This window comes from Microcebus murinus, chromosome 4, assembly GCF_040939455.1.
Source record: "Microcebus murinus isolate Inina chromosome 4, M.murinus_Inina_mat1.0, whole genome shotgun sequence".
In the NCBI taxonomy this organism is placed as follows: Eukaryota; Metazoa; Chordata; class Mammalia; order Primates; family Cheirogaleidae; genus Microcebus; species Microcebus murinus.
Genome location: NC_134107.1, coordinates 27,001,697 through 27,018,219, shown reverse-complemented (window position 1 = coordinate 27,018,219; position 16,523 = coordinate 27,001,697). Strand labels below are relative to the sequence as shown.

The following is a 16,523-nucleotide window of genomic DNA, read 5'->3' as shown; positions in this document are numbered from 1 at the left end:
TTCTCATAGTCTTGTCTCTTTTTAATCTCTTCCAATGTAGAGTAGAAGTCTCTTCTTTGTAATGTTCAGCTCTATCTACCCATCAACTAAAATCAGAAGCCCAAAGCCAAGAAACTAAGCTAGAAAATTCAACATCAAATTTATAAAGTAAAGAAAAAGAGAGAAAAGGTGAGGAATTATCTCAATGGCAGTATTAAAAAATACAAGTTTGCAAACTTTTATAATATTACATATTTTGTTTTCTACTGCTCTATATACATGAGGCCTCCTGAAACTCTGCATGAGGAATTTAGCTGGGCTTCTGGAATAAACCAAAAACAATAATTTAAATGTTGTCAAGACATCTTCTTTCAATCTCTGCTTTTTTTCTGTATAGGCATGTTCATTCCTTTGTTCTCTTCAGCTCTAGAAACTGTGCTCTACTGCTTTTTGTCTATACATGGTAGAAAGCATGTTCCCAGTAAGTTCTCCATTTAATGTTATAACTCCAAGTACTCATAGAGCAACTAATTGCTTCATATTAGGAAGGGAATCTGATTCAGTGCATATCAGATGCTCATTCAGTAACTAAAAATGACCAAGGGAAGTGGTTTATATTTTACAAAATATGTATATTAATGTAGATACAAAAAGGATTTCTTAAAATGTAGTGGGGATGGGGTCTAAGAAGACAGCCCAGTTGTCAACAACTACAAGGTCAACAATAAATTCCAATTCCAGGTATTAAGAGTTTTCCTCATGATTTTGATAGGTTTGGAGTATCATCTGGCTCTCCTTGCCTTTGTTATTTTAGTTGTACTTTGTGCCATTTATGTTTCAATGGCATATCCCTTATGGCTGGGCGAAATACTTTAAATTCTAAGTGAGACAGGAGTCAGATATCCTGCAGGCAGTTAGGGTAGGGGTCAGAAGGAGAAGGCCAACAGGGAAAGAAAACCACAAGAATGTGAATATGCTTAACTAGGATAAATGTAACCAATAGGGACCCTTTAGTTATTTTACTTTGCCTATAACATCTTTATCTAAAGTAAAAGGGGGAATTCCTTTAATTAGAGCATGTGCACAGTCATGGCAAAGATGTCCCTAACTAGCCTCCTTAGCATGATAAAAACACACCCACCAGTGCCATGACAGTTTACCAAGGCAAACCCAGAAATTACCCTATATGGACTAAAAAGAGAAAGGACCCACAGTTCCTGGAACTCTCCACCCTTTTCCCAGAAAACCCATGAATATTCCACTCCCCAGATTGTCATATTATCAGGGATTAGCATAAAAAGACAGACCTTAACCCTGGGGTGGCACTGTTCTTTTTGGATCAGTCCACTCTTTTGCCTTTTCTTAAGAATGTACTTTGTTCTAAATTTATCTGCTTCTGCCTATACTTCATGCCTTAATTCTGTGGTCCCCCACCCCTGGACCAGATCCGATGGCCCTGTTAGGGACTGTGCCGCAGAGCTCTGCCACCCCCACACCCTGTCCCCTCAAACCTTGGAAAAATTGTCTTCCATGAAATGTGTCCTTGGTGCCAAAGAAGTTGGGGACCACTGCCTTAATTCTTCTCTTTCACTCGGGACCCTGTCCTTGAATTCCTTCCTGCGTGGAGGTCACCATCGTGGGTAGAGATACACACTGGCATCATAATTGGTTTTTAATTTTTTCACTATCTTTCCATAATATTTTCATTTTCCTAATGAAACATATCAAAATTTTTATTTTTTACCTAAAACATTGCTTTCAAATGTATAAAATATTAAAAAGCTTCAATGTACTCATTAGCTATATAAGGCAACTGAGAGGACTTACCTAAGACCACAAGCTGCTAAGCGTCAAAGAAGAACACAGCAATTTTATCTGCTTTTTACTGTTCATTTAGCTCTACCCTTGGGCCTATTCAGCGTTGGATTAAACCTGTTCCATACATCGGAGGAAGATTAAACATAGGGTTGGCTGGGTTAGAGTTATTTAATTTTCAGAAGAAAACTGAAGGTAGACCCAGCAGCCTTGCTATTTAATATGCTAGCTAAATTGGTTTTTAAGCTAGGTCTAAAGTTATATGACCCAGGGAATTCATAACAATGTGGATTTTCTTTGTATCTTAACGCCTAGGGTAATAGTGAATTTCTCCATGGCTTTAACTCTACATAAGTGGTTTAAAAATGACCTTCGGTCAGATACCTTCATTCTAGGTGTTCAGAAAAAAATTCATATGGTATATAAAGCTGGATTTGAACTTTCCTTTGGTCAAACATATTCACCAAGATTTTACATTAAAAACTTTTTACCTCAATAAAGAAAAGAGACAAAAGGAGAAAAGATAATAGTATCTAATTTGATCAAAAGGAGGCTGGAAGGGAGATGGACAAAGTTGGGGCCTAAAGAATTAACTACAGTAACTATAGAATCCAGCAAAACCACAGGGTAGAAATAGGCAGGGTGCATAAGTTTTCTCCTGGTCAAGGGGTATATAGTCTTGACTCCTTAAGAGAGTTGGAGATCTGGAGATCCCAGATCAGATTAAACAAGTTTACAATCAAGGTCAAATTTGCACTAACAAGTATACCTTAGAATCTGGGGGAGGTTAAGGTAGAAATGAGGGTTAGTGGCTGAAGAAAGAAGAACCAAGAGGCAAATTAGCAGCATCCAAACATAAATTAGTTGGCGTGGGCAAAACCAAGTTTAGGAAAGTTTGACCTGGAGTGAAGAAGCTCTGAAAAGTTTTGGCTTAGGCAAGGGGCTTCTGAAATGTTAGAATGACCTCTAGTCTCAGGCTGTTCCTGGCAACAATAAATATTAATAACAGGCCAGGCACGACAGCCCACACCTGTAATCCTAGCACTATGGGAGGCCAAGGCAGGAGGATTGCTTGAGCTCAGGAGTCCAAGACCAGCCTGAGCAACAGTGAGACCCCAGGTCGGGCGTGGTGGCTCACACCTGTAATCCTAGCATTCTGGGAGGCCGAGGTGGGTGGATCCCTCTAGGTCAGGAGTTCGAAATCAGCCTGAGCAAGAGCAAGACCCCTGTCTCTACTATAAATAGAAAGATATTAATTGGGCAACTAAAAATATACATATAAAAGAATTAGCAGGGCATGGTGGCACGTGCCTGTAGTCCCAGCTACTCTGGAGGCTGAGGCAGTAGGATTGCTTGAGCCCAGGAGATTGAGGTTGCTGTGAGCTAGGCTGACTCCATGGTACTCACTCTAGCCTGGGCAACAAAGTGAGACTCTGTCTCAAAAAAAAAAAAAAAAAAAAGAGTGAGACCCTGTAATTTCTACCAAAAATAGAAAAAATTAGCCAGGTGTGGTAGCAAATGCCTGTAGTCCCAGCTACCCCGCAGGCTGAGGCAGAAGGATCGCTTGAGCCCAGGTGTTTGAGGTTGCTGTGAGCTAGGCTGACACCAAGGCACTCTAGCCAGGGCAACAGAGTGAGACTCTGTCTAAAAAAATAAATAAATAAAATAAAAAAACAATAAATATTAATAACAAAAGTAATGGGCTGATCCCTGGAGGTCCTAGAATAGCTGGATTAAAGGCTGTGGGTAGTCTTTAGTGGGTTTAATATGTAACACCACAGTAATTTATGGTGTACCATTTAGATTAATTACATTTTTCACTTGTTGACCTATATGATAATAGGGTTTTTATGACTATATATATTTCAAAATCTATGGCAATTATTTTTAAAAAAATATGCTTTCCATTTGGTATATATATTCTCTTGTCCTGATACCTTAAGAACAAAATGTTGCTCTTCTCTTACTCAACCCACAACCTTCCAAATTAGCCTGAAAAGACTCTCTCATACTGTTTCTTGTAAATGCCTCTTTAGAATTTGACTTTCTCTTTAAAATAGAAATGATAAGAATACCCTAAAACAGACTTGTTGAGGCACGGCCAACACTCGTACCCTCTGCTGCTTTCCTGGTCTGGGTTCAGAAAGCTCTCTCTTTGGTTGCCCCCACATTTCTAAGTCACATTGATTGTTACCCTTCTACCTTCATTTCTACATGTTCAGCTTGAATGTTAGAAAGAAATTTATACCGAATTAAAGGATTCCTGATGACAATAAACACAAGATTAGGTTTCTTAAAGGCTCAAGATTTGTACCAGCGTAAAGAAAAAATTGAAAATAGAAGACATTAAAAGTTCTTAAATCGCCCTAGTATTTTTTCCTTTACATTTATATTAAATATTATTTGTATCTGCAAAAATACAGTAAATACAAAAGATTTGTTGGTTATTGTTAGGCTTAAAGAATTCACTCTCTCCAAACTTCCATCCAAACCTACTATAAAACCCATTCCCCATTCTCCCTTCCTGGGGGTATGTTAGGCACATAGCCTTTGGCAGACCCCTAGGGAGTTAATTTCCTTATCCCTCCTGATAAGGATGCTTATTCATCCCCATTGTTCCCTGGGGAGATAAAGGAATGGGATGCAAGAGGGAAACTTACTTTCCTTATCCCTTCCAGTTGTTTGTAAAGAATTTGTTTGCTCCTCCCAGAAAAACTCTCTATAAAACCCAAGGCTCCTTTTCTCTCATGGATGCCTTTTTCTGACCTCCACTCGTCTGCACCCAGATGCTCAAAATAAACAGCATTTTGCTACACATGAGCCTCTGTGTGTGTCTCTCTCGGTTCCAGACCTAACAGTTATAAGCTATATGAATAAACAAGTAGCATTTCCAATTTTCTTATATGTAAAATGGGTATGATGTTAACATTTCAAAGGGTGATTGAGAAAGTTAAGAAATGGAACTGTTGTGTGAAATGTAATGCAGGCCATTATTGTTCTTGCTGATGTGACGCTCTCTCTGTGTTGGTGTTAGAGTCTACCAAATGCTAGACAGAGTCAGAATGGCCACAGTAAACTCAAAATTTTGATGCGGAAAAATATGAAGTCAGGGGGCCTAATCCAGACCTACTAAATCAAAACTTCCGTGGATGACACATGGGAATCTGAATTTATTTTAAAGTTATCTAGGTGATTCTGATAGATGGCCAAATTTGGATTTTAGTGAATAAACACATGTTAAAACTGCTAACATTAATATAATTAATACCACTGATGTTAGCTAATTTTTACTGCTTATGGTGCGTGTGGCATTTTGCTACGTGCAATATATGCCATACTCTCATAATTACCTTAGGAAAAAAGCTAATACTATTTTAGAAAGGAGTACATTTTTAACCATTTTAGAAAGCAAGGTTAATCCCATTTGACAGATTGGGAAACACTGGCACAATAGCAAAGCGATTCATCCAAATTGACAGGTGGTGGCAAAGTTAATACTGAACCCCAGGTCTCCTTCACTCCTAATCTAGTCCAGTAATCTTAACCAGTACAATATACTTCCCATTTTAAAACACTGTGAATACACTCTTCTAATTTATTTCCTGTAGAACTCAGAAGTTCCATTAACAACTAAAGTCATTTGAGCACATTCTTGTTCTTTGATTGTGTTTTGAGCAACGAGTAGAAATATGCTCTAAACTACAAATCCACATGAAATTATGAATAGATTCTCTTTAATTCCTCTTTCTAAATCATTTCTAGTGCCAACATATTTGTAGCTATTGGAATCGCATACACATGTTGTAGCTTATTAGAAAACTTTAAAAATAATGAAATGTTCACAAAACGTTTACATCTTTTTTTTTGTTAGATATAAGCAACAGCAAAGGCCCCTTTCCTTCTATAAAACTACTCATCACCAAAAGAATGTAATGCTTCTGAGCATTATTTTTAGTCATGCTTTCTTGGCTTCCATTTTAACTGATTTGCTACTCACCAGACATGAACACAGGACTGTGGATGATGTGAACTTAGAATAATATTTGAGTGAATAGTTACAGTCACCAAGGGATTGATTAGCCTTGCATCTGTAAAGATGCTAATCAGGCTTCTGTAACGAGGGACTAAAAATGCAGTGGCTTATGTAATACAGAAGTTTATTTTTCTCTTACATAGCCCTTCAGCCTTGTTACAGAGGGTTAAAGGGATCAAATATCCGGGGCCCTTCTATCTTTTGGTCTTTGCCTGTCTTTACATGTTAGTGTGCAGATCATAGTTCAAGGATTCTGCTTGCCCAGACTTGCCGACTAGCCAATATGAAAAGAAAAAGGAAGGAAAAATTACACTTTTCTTTCTCATCTTCTTAATGATACCTACCCTGATCCATCGATGTAAAATTTCAGCTTCTCCATGATCATGCATGACTGATCCCCTTTACCCTGTTCTAATCCCCCCAATGTATTTATTATCTTCTGATATATAATACATTTATCCATTTTATCTATATTTTAGTGCCTATCTTCCTGTCATTTGATAAAAACAATCTTTGCTGGTTTTGTCTGCTAATATATCATATGTACCCAACATTATACCTAGTACATAGCACATTCTTGTTAAATATTTGTTGACTAAATATTGTCCATGGTACCTTATTTGTTTTTCATGAGGTTAAAATTATAAAGCTTTAATTTACTTACACTTAAAGTGTATAAGTGACCAGAAGACTTTATTAAATTTTATTTTTCATTGCAATATTGTACTTTCACAGCTTTGTTAAACACAAACATGGTTTTATTTAACTTACTGAATCTTCCCTCATTCTAATGTATATGGGTTTTATATTCTCATCTCCAACCTCACCTTCCAATACAGTTCTAAATATTTGTTGCTTTTCTCCCCCATTGATTTGCACATCAGTGATCATAAAACACTTTGAAAATATTTCAGAAACAAGTTTCTATTTAAATGCAAGCTCCAATATGATAATGAAGGAAAGGAAAGACATTGCAAGACACAAGTGTGAAAGACAGAGCATGCTTGTGTTTATCCTAGGGCTGTATTGGGATTCCTATAATGATTAATGATGCAATAATATAATAAGAACTCAGTGGCCATGAGGCAGTGGCATTTGCAAATAAAGAATGAGATTGGAAAGTAATCAACAGCAACTCCGAACTTAGTTAAGGTTCCAAGTTATGCACCATTTTTTATATCATGTTAGTTCATTTCCTTTCATATTACTACCTTAAATCATTTTGCTCTAAGGAAGAAAGAACAGCTGAGTTGAGTATGAAGATTAACGGGCAATATATCTATCCCTGTTTGCTAGGATGAGTACCTAAAGTTTAGAAAGCAGATCAGAACTTCTTGAATTTGCAAATTGGACTGGAAAATTGCCCAAGAACAGGTTTTCTATTAAACATGCCTTTTACTCTGGTCATATTGGAAATAATGCAGTGCTGGTCTTTATTAAATCAAATACAAGCTGTGAAGAGACCACAAAGATATGACTAGAAATCACAGCAACTTTAAAGAAAACACGTCTCCCCGAGTCTTTAATCAAGCTGAAAGCCTGAATACTTGAATGGGGGCCATTTACTAATTCGAAGTATACTCCTCTGGACTTCTGAATCTCTCTTTATTGATACCAGTTCCTTTTTGGGAAACTTCATCCTGCATTTCTAACTGGCTATGTGACTTCTCCATGTGAATATCTTGCCCAAAGGCCACTGATACCATAAACCCATGATATGCAAAACAGAATTTGTCATCTTTCTTTTAAGGCACTTTTTAATATTACCAGTCCCACAGATTAGATTTCTCCTGCTCCTACCTTAATCACTAACTCAAATCACATAAATTGTATATTCTCAGTGTCCTTCACGTTTTGTTCATTCTCACCTACATTATCCTAATACGAGCCTTTGTAATACTTCTACTTTGTCATTGTAATAGCCTTCTCACTGGTCTACTGCTTTCTTTCTCTCCAAGGCAACATCCTGCAACCAGATTAATCTTCCTAAATTATAGCTCTGACAATAACCTGCTCCCACACTTACCAGCTCTTCAATATCTACCAAATTAAGGATAAATTTCTTGTCTTTTTACTCAAGGCCTCCAAATATTGTTGAACTACCTTTGCAACATCACCTACAAGGTGCTGCCACACAGAGAGACAAAACTGTGGCCAAAACCCCCTTAACTATCAATTAATTTTACATGTGAATCTCTTTGTTAACACATTTCTATTTTCTTTAAAATGTTGTATCCTATTTCTGTTAAACCTGTTTAGTCCTTCATTAGCATTTATCTTATATCCTCATCCCAGTCCCAATTAGGGCAAAGACTGTGCTTCATCCATTTTTGTGTCCCTCTTGGTACCTTGCACAGAGTATCATATGTAGTCAGCACTCAGCATGTGGGAATAAGTTAAAATCATAAATACAAATAAGGAATTAGGTAGTGATTGAAAGGTTCTAAAAACCAGTTAGTGGCTTGTGGTTTACAGTCTTTTTAAATATTAGCTTCTACATCTGCTTGTTTAACACCATTCTAAACATTCTGGGGGGAAAAAAAATGTGCATAACAAAGAAGGCCAAATGTATTGAAATTAGTCTAATATCAAAATCAGATTTGTGATACAGAATCATCTAAATTTCTTTATGAACACATTAAATAACAAAATCTATTAAAGCTGTAAATTTGAAGTGATAAACTTAACTGCTTTGGTAAGATATCTATTAATATCTCTACCATGGTGGGATATGAAAATATCTGTTAGTTATACAATGAGATGAATAAATGGCGGATACTGCTAACACTTCTGCGATTTGTCTCCTGAATTTATAGATTATAAACAGTATGTTTGTTGCTTATATTCATAACCAAAATGTATTAAGGGAAATCTCAGAGGTTTAAAACACCAGGTGTTTATTTCTCACTCACCCTATTATGATGGTGGCAGATCAGCTGGTAGTTCATTCCACGTTTCCCACATCAGGGACCCAGGCTGTCCCAGTAGCTACTATCTCCATGGCAGAGGGTAAGGAATATTCCTTCAAGAAATAATATATACCACCTTTTAATAGGCCACTGGATAAAGCAAATCTCACAGCCATATCTAATTCTTTGGGGGCATAAGAATGCAATTTCACCACATGCCAAAAGCAAAATAAAACAGATTTTATGAACATTCTTGATGACCACATGAGTGTTTAATGTGTCCTCCATAAAGCATGTGTTGAAAACTTAATCTCTAATGCAACAGTGTTAGAAAGTGAAGCCTGAAGAAAAGTGATTAGGCATGAGGCAGAGTGGTTGAATTAATGCCATTATTTTGGGAGTAGGTTCCCTATAAAAGGATGAGTTTGGCCCCCTATTGCCTTTCTCTCTTTCATCCTCTCTCTGCCCTTCCACCATAGGATAACAAAGCAAGAAGGCTCTTGTTAGATGCCAGGACCTTCAGTGTTGATTGTTCTGCCTCCCAAATGGAGGGGTTCATTTGCTTGCTGGGTATCAGGCCTATAGACACATCCAAGTTGCTTATAGTTAGGGGATTTTATTACTTGGCACAAGTAAGGAGCACACCAGGGAAAGTTCCCAAAGCAGTATGTTCCCCAGCAATGGGATTGAGCTGGTTTTATAGTCAGAGTGTAATGAAGCATGATCTGATTGGATCTGGCAATGAGGTGATGCCAAGAGGCATGATCTAATTGGATCCTGCCATGGGGATACATTAGGACTCAATTTGATTGGATCCTGAATCCTTCCATGTGGTGTCTACTTCTTAATTCAGTCCCTACTCCTCAATCCAAGCACTTAGGTTCTGCCCATGGTTGCCTGTGTGGTGCATCTGGGCATCCTAAGGTTACATGCTCTTCAACCTAGGGGTCGATGGCAACTGGAAAATAACTTATGATTTTATTATGTAGGTTGAGCCAGATTGGTCTGTTGTGTTTACAACTTTTCAGCCTCCAGAACTCTGTGCCAATAAATTTCTGATCTTTATAACTTAGTCTCAGGTATCCTGTTATAGCAGCACAAAACAGACTAAGACAGAAAGTTGTTACTAAAATGTAGAGCTGTGCTATAACAAATACCTGAAATTATGGACACAGATTTGGAACTGGGTGATGGGTAGAGGCTGGAAGAACTTTAAAAAGCCAGCTAGGAAGAAAGCCTGGATTACCATAAACAGAGAATTGAGGGTGATTTTGGTGAGGGCTCAGAAAAGAAGAAATGCAGAGAAAGCCTAAAACCTCTTTGAGATTATTTAAGTGGTTGTAATCAGAAAGTTGTTTGAAATGTGGACAGTAAAGGAAATTCTGATGAGGTCTGAAACATAAATAACAAAGTATTAAAAACTGGAGTAAAGGCCATTTTTGTTATTAATATAAAGTGGCAAAGAACTTAGATGAATTGTCCTCATGCCTGAGGGCTTTGTTAAAGGCAAAATTTAAGAGTGATAAACCCGAATATCTGATGGAAGAAATATCTAAGCAGTAAGGCTTTCAGAGTGTTGCATGATTTCTTTTAACTGCATATATTAAAATATGAGAAGAAAGAAATGATTTAAAGATGGAATTTATATTTGAAAGGAAAATAGAATTTAGGGATTTGAAAGATGCTCAGACTAGCTCTGTGGTAGAAAATGAAAGAATTTTCTCAGGAGAGGAAACCAAAAGTGTGGCCAAACAACTGTTTGATATAGCAATTATATGGTTAGAATGAAGCCAGAGGCTATTCATCAAGACAAGGAAAGAATGATCCTAAAGGCACTTTGGAGGTTACCTTTGCTTCTTCTTCTATTACAGGCATAGAGTACCAAGGCCTAGGGGAAGGAATACATCAGAAGAGAAGACTAGGGCACCCTTGCAATCTTGAGGTTTGCTGCCCAAAACTAAGTCTCCTCTTCCAGTGCAGTACTCCTTGCTCCTCAGCTGCCACAGCCATGGCTCAGGCAAGCTGGGTGCAGCTCCACCCACTGCTGCAGAAGGTACAAGTCATAAATCTTGGCAAGAATGCAAGAGCTCTGGGGGTGTGGCTTCCTCTACCTAGATTTCAAAGGGTTGGAGCCACTATAGAAAGCCCCCATTATAGTAGTGCTCAGCAGAACTGTGGGGTTAGACCATAACAGAGTGACCCCACAAAGGCAATGCCTAGTGGAGCCATGGCACTGGGACTGTCTTCAAGACCCCAGAACTGTAGAGCTACTAGTATGCAAAGTCAGCCCGGGAGAGAGACAGGCCCAAGACTACAATCTGTAAGAACTGGTGTACAGCAAAGCCCTCAGGGCTGGGATGCTCAAAACTTTGGAGGCTCAACTCCCATCAAAGTGAACCCAGAAGCAGGGCATCAGGTCAAGGAAGACTGTTCTGAACTCTAAGTTTTAATGTTGTTCACCCTGTTGGATTTTGTTTTGTACTTACTTGGGACCAAGTTATACCTTTCTTCTTGCTTATTTCTCCCTTTTGGAATGGGAGTGTCTATCCTGTGCCTGTCCCACCATTGTAACTTGGAACTAGATAGCTTGTTTTGATTTCACAGGCTCACAGCTGGAGGAAAATTTGCCTCAGGATGAATTAATTGTTCCTTGAGTCTCATGTGTATCTGATTTTGATGAGACTCTGGAGTTTAAACTTTTGAGATGTGCTGAAATGACTGGAACTACTGTTAAGGAATTAATGTAATTTGCATGTGAGAAACACATGGATTTGGATGCCAGAGGCTGAATGGGTTCCAATGTATCCCCCAAAAAGCATATTTTGGAAATGTAATCCCCAATGCAATAGTTTGGGGAGGTGGAGACTAATGAGAGGTAATTAGATCATTGGGTGGAGTGAATTAATTAATGCTATTATTGCAGGAGTGAGTTTGTTATCATGGGAAAGGGTTTGTTACCCCATGTGTGGTGTGTGGGTTCCTAATAAAAGGGTGACTTTGGTTCTTTTTTGTCTCTCTCTCTTGCTTTCTCTTTACTCTTCTGCCATGGAATAGCACAGAAAGTAGGCCCTCACCATATGTAGGTCTCTTGATCTTGGAGAACCATGAGCCAATAAATTTGTGTTCATTATAAATTATACACTTTGTGATATTCTGTTATAGCAACATAAAATGTCCTAAAACAATCATTATATAATTTGGATTGGACTGTGGGTTTTACTAGGCAACTGTAATAATGTTTTAGGGTTTGCCTAACTCCTCCATAAAGTAAAATGCCTTTCTAATCCCTACCTCTACATGGGAAGGCCTCTGAATTTACCTCCCTGCTTTGAATTTGCCTGAGTGACTAGCTCAATTCAGAAGACAAAGGACTGAAGTCTAAGGTCTATTATCTAATTCAGCTTTGCAAGTAACAAAGCATATGTTTTTATCCCAGTCTAAATCCAAAGTCCATTTCTCCATTTGTTAAAAGTCTAAGGGTAAAGAGAATAATGATTAATAAATGGGAATCCTTAAAAATCCCAACATTTAAAGACACACATCATTCTTGGTATATTTTGCCAAAGATTTATAACATGAATTTAATGATGAGAAAACATCAGATGAATTAAAAATATCTTACAGAATTATTGACCAATCAAAAGTATAGATGTTGTGAAAGGCAAAGCAAGGACTGAAGACATCTCTCAGATTAAAAGAGACTAAAAATACACAAAAACTAATTGGAATTGGGATTCAGAATTCTGGTCTAAAAAAAAAAATAGAAATTACTTACATAATTGATAAAATTTGAAATACTAACATAAATGTTAACTTCCTAGTTTTAATAATTGTGTTTATATAAAAAATTTTCACTTGGAAAAGCTAAGTCTGGGTATATGAGAAATCCTTGTTCTATTTTTTTCCAAAAAGCTAAGCAAATGGCAAATGCATTTTTATTCAATAGTTTAAAAATACAGATTTTATGTCAACTTACAAATAAATTTTTATTATAGTAATAAATTGATATTTTGAACAAAAAGACCCCCTAAATTTCCACATGCAAAGCAATATCCTTTGCTTATGAGTAATTCACATTTATGCAAAATTTTGCTTTTTAAAAAGATGATTGTTACAATCAGTATACAACCACTTAGTTATAAGTTCTTCTTGTTAAAAATATGTTATTTTAGAGAATTCAATTTAATCATCCCATTCTTTCCTTCAGTGATTTTCTCCACTGATAGAAGTACCACTTGATGGATAGAATGTAGAAAACTGTTTTTTTTTTTTTTTTTTTGAGACAGAGTCTCACTTTTGTTGCCCAGGCTAGAGTGAGTGCCATGGCGTCAGCCTAGCTCACAGCAACCTCAAACTCCTGGGCTCAAGCGATCCTCCTGCCTCAGTCTCCCAAGTAGCTGGGACTACAGGCATGTGCCACCATGCCCGGCTAATTTTTTGTATATATATTTTTAGTTGGTCAATTAATTTCTTTCTATTTTTAGTAGAGACGGGGTCTCGCTCAGGATGGTTTCGAACTCCCAACCTCGAGCAATCCGCCCGCCTCAGCCTCCCAGAGTGCTAGGATTACAGGCGTGAGCCACCGCGCCCGGCAGAAAACTGTTTTTGATCACTCCTAGATCATACTGATATCCACAGTATAGTCTTGGCTCCAGCGAAGTCCAGCTCTTACTTGTTATTCTATTAAGTAGATAGTAAGGGATTGGGGAGGATAGAATACCCTAAGAATCTGTCAATCATAACTTAGTGTGCCAGCTGCAAAAGAATGCAGAGGATTCTCTAGCTCACAGTCAAACAGCATAGGTATCATAGAGTTCAGAAATTGGCCTGGAACAACCTACATGAGCAGTTAAGACTTAGATCATGTGATTCCCAAGTGTCCAAAGTGGTTCCATGGTGACATCTGAGTCACTAGCCGGGGTGTGTGTGGGGGGGTTTGCGTGTCCCAATCCAGGCACTGTAAAACAAGATGCAGACCATAACAAAGGCCCTTTTTTCGCACCCTCCCTTCTGCTCTCCCTTTGCTGCAATAATGGGCTGGAACACCATCTATGACATATGTATCATGCTCTGTAAACCTATATCTTGCTCTTGCTCTATAATCCTATCTTTCTCTCCTCAATAAATGTATTTTTCGTGCTTGCCTTTTTTTGGCATGTCCGGTCATTCTTCCGCCATGAGCCCATCAAGAACCAACATTTTCAGACTAAAACCCGACAATTATAAAAAATGAACAATTTTAGGTATCTTTGACTTAGGAAATTGAGAGTACTTCTGCCTAGATTTTTGCTTCTCAAAATTGTTGAACTATTTTTTTTTCAATTTTTCACATATGATTTTGAAATAATTTTATAGAAAAGGTAACAAAAATATAACAAGAAATTCCAGCTTTTGGTGTCAAATGCTGATACAGCCATGGGGTAGGAGGCAAGCTTCTCTGGCTTGTTAACTGCTGCTCTGGAGGATTCACTCAAGATTGATAAGGTACCTCTGATGAAAGTATGACCAAATGGGCATGAGTTACTACAACACATAACATCATAGGAGTATATGGAAAAGAAGTCCTTTGAGGGAACAAACCAAAACCTACCAAATCATAAACAACTTGAAGTCAATAGGCCTTTAAAGATAATGCACCCCAAGAAAACACACAAAGAACAAAAGGGGAAAAAAAATACTTAAGTGAAGATGTGAATGGATTCATGGAATACCTAAGACAGAACTCACAGATGGTTCACAATGGTGAGATGGTAGCAACTGACAGTGAGGCAGTAAGGGAAGAAATTGCAGAAGCTTTAAAGAAAGATGGTTGATGGGAAGAAAAACGATTAAAAAGACAAGCAGCAAAGAAAAATGCAATGGTAGGTTTCCATTGCAGAAAACCTGGTCATGGAATTACATATTGCCCAGCTGCCCTTGAAAATAAGGATATGGGCAATGGAATATGTTGTGAGTGTGAGTCCACAGAGCATGAAATAACCAAGCGCAAGGCTAAAATAAACCCAGCTCTTGGTGAATTCCCTTTTACAAAATGTCTTGTTTGTGGGAATATGGGGTACCCGTCTAGATCTTTTCCTGATAATCCCAAAGGACTTTGTGCCGATGATGGTGGCTGTAAACTTTGTGGCTGTGGGGAATATTTTAGGAAAGGTTGCCCTGAAAGTCAGAATTCAGATCTATCAGATGCTCACAGAAGTCAAAATATTCATCTTCCTAGAATCATTGGTTTCATTTATTCAAGGTATTAGCCATTCCCTTACTACTAAATCTAAAAAACCTTAGGTACATTTTGTGGTTGGTCCTGTTGGATTATCCCTGCCTCTTCTGTTTTCTTAGCATTAGCCCTGGGTATTGACTATATTTCTAAGGTTTCTAGTTAAATCAAATCATATGTATACCAATGGAGTTTTTTGTGTGTGTGTGTTTTATTAAAGAAAAAAAAATGGCAGCAAAAGAAAATATACCGTGTTTTATTACATTACAATTTTAATATACAATTTAAAATTGAAATCTTATCTTTGTGTACTCAAAGAAAAATGTGATTAATTATTATGATAGCATTTAATCACTGCATTTGCAAATATTTGCTTTGAACCTAGTGACACGTTTTATACTGAAGATGACTGCTCTTTGATGAAACAGTCAATAACTAGAGAATCAGTGCTCCAGTGACCTTACTTGGATATTTATAACATCAAAGGCAGACACAAGGTTGATCTTGTTTTTCTAAAGAAAAGGATGCCTCACTGCAACTCTGGTGCTGCATCTTTATAAACTTACTGCTACGTATGATTCTTCTCTCTTATCACTGTCCAAAACAAACATACCCCTTTAGTCAAATGCAGGAGATTCCACTACTAACATTTCCTTACCATACCCAGTAACTTCTAAATTTAAAGACTTCAATGTCTCTTATCTGAGAGTTTGCCTCTAACTTGGCCTAATATGAACATGAACGGAGACTCCCACAACACCTACAAATATACACAAATCACACACACACACACACACACACACACACACACACACACACAAACTGCTTGCTTATTTACAGCATATGCAATTATGTTGTGCTCATTCTTGAAACACAAACAGAAGATATCTTCAATTTGCATAAAAAAAGGAAAAAGGTCCAAACATCTACTGATTTTAAAGCTTTGCATAACTTGGCCTCTTTTCAGCCTTATGTCTTGTTACTTCCCATGCAAATCCAACTTTTACTTGCCATTGTCAAAACATTCCCCATTGGTACACCTCTGCCAGCTGCTGATCCCTCTGCCTGAAATCTCATTCACTCCTATGGCATCAACTTGTACCGCCGTGCAGGAGACCTTCACATCCCCATCTGTATCCTGGCTTTTCCTTCTGAGATCCAGATCATGTTTTCAAATGTTTACTGGCTGTTTTCAATTTGATGCCTCACAGTTATTCAAATTCCAACAGGCCCCATAAGAGTGGGAATCTTCTGTATCACCCAAACTCACTCCATCGTTCTCTAAATCAGTGAATGGAGCTACATTGCAGAGATTTCCTCAAGTCAAAAACTAAATTTATCCTTAATTTTTCTTTCCCTTGCACACCTAAAATAACCTCAATGCTGTATCTTTTGAATTGGTGACCCAATAATCTCTTCAATCTAGCCACATCTTTCTGTTCCCATTCTAAAACTCCAAACAGTCATTATCTCATCTCAGCTAGATTAACACAGCAGCCTCTAAACACAACAAAGCATATCCTAATCTCCACATTACCACCAAAGTAACCTTACAAAATGCAGATATGGTAAT

The 16,523-nt window shown here is 37.7% G+C and overlaps 1 pseudogene; it reads left to right on the top strand.

Annotated features, from left to right (window-relative positions):
- The first annotated feature begins 14,237 nt into the window (after positions 1–14,237).
- On the top strand, positions 14,238–14,984 carry LOC105885733 (zinc finger CCHC domain-containing protein 9 pseudogene; annotated as a pseudogene).
- The last annotated feature ends 1,539 nt before the right edge of the window (positions 14,985–16,523 follow it).